This window comes from Hipposideros armiger, unplaced genomic scaffold (genome assembly GCF_001890085.2).
Source record: "Hipposideros armiger isolate ML-2016 unplaced genomic scaffold, ASM189008v1 scaffold_62, whole genome shotgun sequence".
NCBI classification, from domain to species: Eukaryota; Metazoa; Chordata; class Mammalia; order Chiroptera; family Hipposideridae; genus Hipposideros; species Hipposideros armiger.
Genome location: NW_017731412.1, coordinates 1,114,822 through 1,121,603, shown reverse-complemented (window position 1 = coordinate 1,121,603; position 6,782 = coordinate 1,114,822). Strand labels below are relative to the sequence as shown.

At 38.5% G+C, this 6,782-nt stretch overlaps 1 non-coding gene across 1 annotated transcript; it reads right to left on the bottom strand.

The window, feature by feature from the left end:
- Positions 1-5,122: 5,122 nt before the first annotated feature.
- TRNAT-GGU (transfer RNA threonine (anticodon GGU)) lies at positions 5,123-5,196 on the bottom strand. Its single transcript has one exon. It is a non-coding gene; the product is annotated as a tRNA-Thr (tRNA).
- Positions 5,197-6,782: the final 1,586 nt, after the last annotated feature.

The following is a 6,782-nucleotide window of genomic DNA, read 5'->3' as shown; positions in this document are numbered from 1 at the left end:
GATATAAGGCCAACGCATTTAGTTCTTGAGAATTGATCCTCAGGAGGACTTTATTTTGGGGCTGATGGATGCCTCAAACAGAAAGTCTTTTGGCACATTATTTCTGCGATGATGGAAAATTTGTAGAGGACAAAAATAGTTTTGCTATTTTTATGTTTTAAACATATACTAGCTACTTCCTCGAACATGGAGGAAAAAAATCATTGCAACTTCTTGTCCATCTGATTTCACTCATAGGAGAAGCCGTCGTCCCTATTCCATCAATCAAGAGCCATTGTTGCACCTGTGCACATCTCCCGGTTCTTAATTCTCCTTGGGTTTTGCAGCAGCGCTGCTCAGAACTCTATGTGCATTTCAGCCATCCAGGTATCTTGTTAGGATGTAGAGTCTGATTCCATGGCTCCCGGGTGGGACCTGAGGTTGTGACTTTCTAACCAGCTTCCAGATAATGTCAATGCTGCTGGTGCAGGGACCCCCTTTCGGTAGCAGTTCTTACCCTACAGAATCTACAGCAGGTGTTTGATGAGGAAGCTTCTTTCTTACCACAAGGGCCGTGACACAAATGATTTCTTTTTAACAAATGTAACTTTGCATCTCTGTCTCTTTTCTTACAGCCTTGTGAGTTTTTTCTGGCATTATTCACAAGTGAGAAATTGATCCCTCCTGTAAATTTTCTTTACACATGGTTTGAATGAATCTTTTTGGTATCACTCGTAATCATTCAAAGTGTTTGTTTGAGCTTTTTTTCTCTGGTCATGAGTTGGTCATTTTTCCTGTGCTCACAGACAGACATGCACATATATTATCATCCCCTCTTCAATATTCTGTCATTGGGATTGTACTTTATATGCTTATGCGTACCTTACGCTAAACAGTTTGTTTTAAAGGTATTTTTCATATCACTATGTATAACGTACATAATGCTTTTTACTAGGCTATAGTATTTTATTTTATAGATGAGTCATATTTTGTTTAACCAATCACATTGTTTTGCTCCCCTAAAAATAACCCTGTGAGATATATAGCATAGGAATTATATTTTAGAGATATGAACACCGAGGCTCTTGCAGTTAAAGAGTAAAATACATTTTAGTAGGTATTTATCGAGCTTCTCCTGGAAGCCTAGAATTGTATTAATGCCATCAGTACCATACACGAGCATTTTATAAGTAACCTAAGAGTAATATAATGAAGATTCTAGAATAGCAAATCTAGGAGTGCTACTTAATGTTTTCCTCTTTTTGATAGAAGTCTTATTTTTTTATAAACATCTTTGCTGAACAATGTTCTTAAAGATAGTTGAACCTTTTTTTCATGTCTTAAATTTAATTAGAATGGTGTCTGCTTTTCAGAGACTAATTTGTAAGAGAGCTGCACCCCCACCCTGAGTGCCCCCAAATAAATGCTGTTGTAGTTGGTGATTCATTCCTCTTATTTGGCTACATCTCGCTGTCGGTGTCTGACGCCTATTTCATTCTTATTCCTTTTCTCTCAGCTTCTTTTCCCCTTTAATGGCCTTTCGTCTTTTAGTCACTCCGTTGGTGTGTCATTAGGAAACGAGGGTTTTACTTACCAGTCACATCACATCTTCAGCATTCAGAATCAGAGAATTTGTGGGGCTGAAAGGGATCTTGAGATCATTGAATCCAGCTTTTTTTCAGAAGACACTGAGTTCCTTTCGCTTATTGTGAACATTACTAAGAACTCAGAGGCTTTTAAAATTACTTTGGAAAATTAAATAGGTTGCATAAAGAGCAGTGGTACTCAGTGTGGTCCATATACCGTGAACTGTCTGTTACTGGTAATAATAATAAGTACTGAAATTCAGAGTAAGCGTTTAGGAACTTTGTAACAGTTGCTAGACTAATGTTTTATGAGTTGAACATAATAATAAAACTCGAGACCTGTATTTTGTGTCTTTTTTTCACTTTATTTTTGTCGTAATTGATTTTTATTCTGTTTTACAAAAGTTTTGTTCTTCAGTGGATGGAAAAAAAAAAGGTCTTTCACCACAGGTAGTCTGAGAAGTACTGATACAGAATACCTAACACTGCTTGGCACATAGTAGGCTTTCAAAAACTGATAGCTTCCTTTGTGTCTTAAAAGTGTGCATTTATTTTGGGTGACGACGCTAGATATTTGAGTAGCAGATAAATGAAGCATTTTATAGAAATGAGGTGATTCAGATTGGCACTGCTGTTTTTCAAATACAAGTAACTCCGTTTTTTCCTTTTAAACTTGGCTTACGCTTTGAAGAGAGATTTACACACAGTGGAAATGTAATGCATATTTGCACTGATTCTTGGAGCTACTTTATAACATGTAATGTGCTACTATACCCTCAGCTTAGCAAGGTTGAAGGAACTTACACTTTTTGGTAGCTAGCCATATCCTTAAATATTTAAATATAGTATGGCAGTATTTATATAATATCTTCTAGGATAAGAGAAGGAAAAGATCTAGTGTGAAGCACTGGGGCTTTTGTCTTTTTCTCATGCCATTCAGCATTTGGAAAGTATGTAGTTGTAATATTATTGAGCATTCCCTTTTTGATGCAATTTAGTGCCGCTTGCAGTGGCCCTTAATTTTAGCCAGCGGTTCTCAACCTTTCACAGGGGTCGCCTAAGACCATCGGAAAACACATATTTTTAATGGTCTTTGGAACCGAGACACCGCTCCTCTATCCGTCTCCAGGCCCACATGCAGATACGCCCACCTACGAGTACCCGAGTACCCGGGTACCCGGCGACCCCTGTGAAAGGGTCATTCGACCTCCTATGGGGTTGCGACCCACAGGTTGAGAACCGCTGGTTTTAGCAATCCTTGGCTATTTGGAATTAGAGTAGTCTTGTTCCGGTTTTTTAAATTAGATCGAATTGTAGCTGAGCTTATATGTGATATAACAAAGACTATCAAAAGCTATTATGCGGTGTTTACAGGTGCGAGTGACATATTTTTCATCCAACTCAGGATCATGAAATTGCCACTCCACATTTAAGGATAAAGTAAATGAGCCAAGGGACTCTCCTCAGATGCCCCCCGCTTTAAAAGTTCTGTTTATAATCCAAGAATCTTTAGAAATGAGATCTCTTTGACTTATTAGATCCCATTTTGGCAAGTTTAAAAAATGATCTGAATGTTAAGATGCCTGATGGGATTGCTTTTTGCTTGGTGCTACCATCCATCTCTATATGATGCCATACACAGACTGGAATAGGATAAATCTTTATCCGTATAATGAAATGGAATGGCACATTTTATTTAAAAAAAAATCACATTTGGAACAGCCTTAATCTTATGCTTAATTAAATATAGAATAAATATTTGATCTGGAGGGCAGCATTCGTCTTTGTTTTGAGCCTCCTTTTTATTTGGTACAAGGCTCAAATTCTTAATATCCGCAATGTTTGAAACTGACCTAGGACTTGAAATCACCAGCCTATACCATGGTTGAGAGTAGTTTTGTAGCGATGACTCAAAATAATTTGAGATTTGAAGTGTTGTTCCCTGGTATTATTTAATGGGAAGGTTTGAATCACACCCTGGTTTCCCCCTCTTTTTGTCTCCTTTAGGAGCCAGGCTGAAGAACGTCAGAAAAAAGAACCACTATTATTAATCCTGTCTTACGCATATTACATTTCGGCAAATGCTGGCTGATGAGATTAAAATTACCCTTCACATTGTAAAAGTTATATTTCTGTAATATTATTAGCAAGGAGGTGGATCTAAGGGAACAAACAGGATATGGAGATTTAGCCTAACTTTTCCAAGTCAAAGTTTAGAATTTATTTTGGGATTTTGCTTTGACGCATGAAAGGATCTGGTCATAGTTTCTTAAAATAACTCAGTTTATCTCTGCTCAGCAGTCATTGTTGAAACCCAAGGAAAAGCCACATTTTGGGAAATATGAAAGACAAGAAACTGGCACTCTTCTCATGGTATAATATGTCCTATGAGAGAGATGATTAAAACTAAGTCTGCAGGTGTGTTAATACTTTCAGAGTCTTTTCTCTCAGGTAGCATGTTTAGAATTTAGAGAAGTAGTACTGGCTTGATGAAATATTCATTTGCCTAGAACGGTACCTGGTGAGATCCCTCACCTGTCCTTATGTTGCCCAATGACCGGAATGAAGCCATGTGCTAGTCCTTAGAACTGCAGAGTTGGCAAGATAACATGGATAGCTAGAGAGGTCAGCATAGTTTTAACCTGGAAATGATGGCGGCTGCTAGTCGGGGCTGTCCAGCCAGGTTCTTAGTTCTTATGAAACCCTTCTGCTTGTTTCCATAGCACTGTCATTCTGTTGTGGTCTGGGCTAAGGCAAGGACTTCATCCTTGTCACGGATGTTTGCTAACATGAAAACCCATGATGCTTCCAGCCTTTTGGCAACTGACTGTCTTGTAGACGTTTTGAAGTTTTCGTCATTGCAGGCAAGGTCTCATCATGAGCCACGTGCCAGTTTCTGCTGTTGAGTTTTGGAGGACCAATTAGTTATGTTCTGTGTGTTTAAAACGCAGATGGATAGTTAAAAACATTTTTTTTCCCCTTTCTTCCTGTGTTTTCAAGTGCCTACATAGAGCAGAGGGATTTTTTTTGTTACATGGCTGTGTTACTTCATGGCCAAATCCTTGTGGGACTTTGTGTATTTTAGTATAGTTGACCCGGATGGAGATCAGCTCTGCACTAGGCTGGGCTGCACCCCTCCCTGCTTGTTGTTCCCCTCCATCCCTACCTTCTTTTTTATCCCTCAGGAATGTTTTCAGTAGCCAGGAGGGAGGCCAAGTGATACCAATTTTTAATGATTTTTTAACTTACATTTATATCTGAGTGATTATAGCCCGTTTTTGTCTGTCTAGGATTTGAAATGTTGGTGAAATAGACATAGATCCTTTTCTGAATCTCTAGCTTCCTGACCCGAAAGGGTCATAGTGATGGTCCCTTCTCCCTCAGGTCGTAAACTAAATTCACGCACAATCCAGTTGAAAAATAAGCCTTCAAACTGACCATTAATGTTAGTTACTTTTTTTTTTTTTAATTGGGGAAACAGCCACGGTCCTTGGTTACACATTGCTTTCATGCTACCATGGCATGGTTGACTCTTTTAAGGAGGGCGGAGCTCACAGTGGCCCATGCAGGGATCGAACCGGCAGCCTTGGTGTTACCAGCACCATGCTCTAACCAGCTGAGCTAACCAGTCACCCCCCAGTTACGTGTTTAGATATATAAAAGATGCGGTTCTAGTCAGACAGTGCTTTACCTGCTTTCTCATAGGATAACCCAGTGTCTTTACCTCCAGAAAACAAATGAAGTTTCAGTCTCCTGAGAAGGCAAGGAAAAATCCACAGCCTTATGGTCACACCAATTTGGTGTCATAAACAAGAGAAATAGAGCTTTTTTCCTTTCAAAAAAGCTCTGCGTTTGAAGGATTCGCTGTAAGATGGAAAAAAGCTGTTTGGCCATAATCAGAAAAGCCAAGCTCTGTGTAAAGAAAATTCATTTCCTGAAGAAATAAAAGCACAGAAAAAGATTGTCTGGAGCCAGTGGAAGAAGACTGGAGGCCTCCAAGCATGGGCAGACGGGACGGCGCAGCCCCCAGCTGCTTTCTCGCTGTCATTGATTAGAGTGTTACTGATCAAATGTGCTCTTGGATAGTAAGGAAAGACTTTCGTAGGTTAAGCTTCTCCAGTGAGGAACTGTCCAAAGATTTTTGGTTCTTGGTATTTGATTTTAAGATGTTAAATGTTCTCAAAGTGTGTTTTTCTCCCCTTTCGTAGATCATCACCCATCCTGTTGAAATTTCACAACCCTGTCCAAAAAGTGGAACTTTGAATGTTTGTGTTTTTTTAAAATTTTTTTATAATTAAAGTGAATCTGAATGAATTTTGTTCTGAGAAGTTTACGATAAACCTACTTTGAGGTAATGGGGAAGAGACGGGTGTTCTTGCTCTAAATCACTATTTGACAGGTCAGAGATCTAGGGTGGTCCTTACCGTTTCCTCTCATCCTTTCTTCAGAGTTTCTCGTTGTTTTTCTCTAACATATTTGAATGGATGCAAGTAAATAGTAGAAAGAAATCAAGAAGTAAAGTCCAGATCAATTATAGCCTTACCATTAAGTGTAGTTCCTGTGCATATGGAAACTCCACACAATATTCTCTATACTATCTAAAAACAAAAATAACATCCTCAGCAACTTCACAAAGTAAAATATATCCCCCCAAAAGCGTATTTACAAGCTTTTCCTTTTCTGTGTAATGTAATGTTCAGTGACAGGAATTCGCTCATCTAACATAGTAAGTTTTTTCTTTGGACGTTTCTTTTCCAGCCTTCCTATTCTTAGGTGTTTTCATTCCTTAGGAAGGTGATAGTGAATCGGATGTTTAAATATAGTTGACTTAAACGCCTAGGCTAGCAAGGGTTGTACCTAATGATCTTATTTGGAGTCATTCTTTTTTATTTATTTATTTATTTTTGTATGGTTTTACTTTTAAAGGACCTAATGTGCCCCAACCTACACAGATGTCCTATGTTTGTTGATGATTTTCTTGTTTTCAAGTCATATTGAAACTGACATCTACCTTGATATATTTTAAGAGCTAGGCATTCTGTAAAATAAAGAACAAAAAGCTCCTAAATGGGGAAAGTTCTCAATTTCCCCATAACTGTGTGTGAGTTTGTGAATGAGAGCTCCTCAGCCTGCTTGCTACCCACAGTGTGTTATGTTTTCTGAATATTTGTTAAATTGAGCTAATGCACCAATATATGAGCGAGCATGGACATGCGA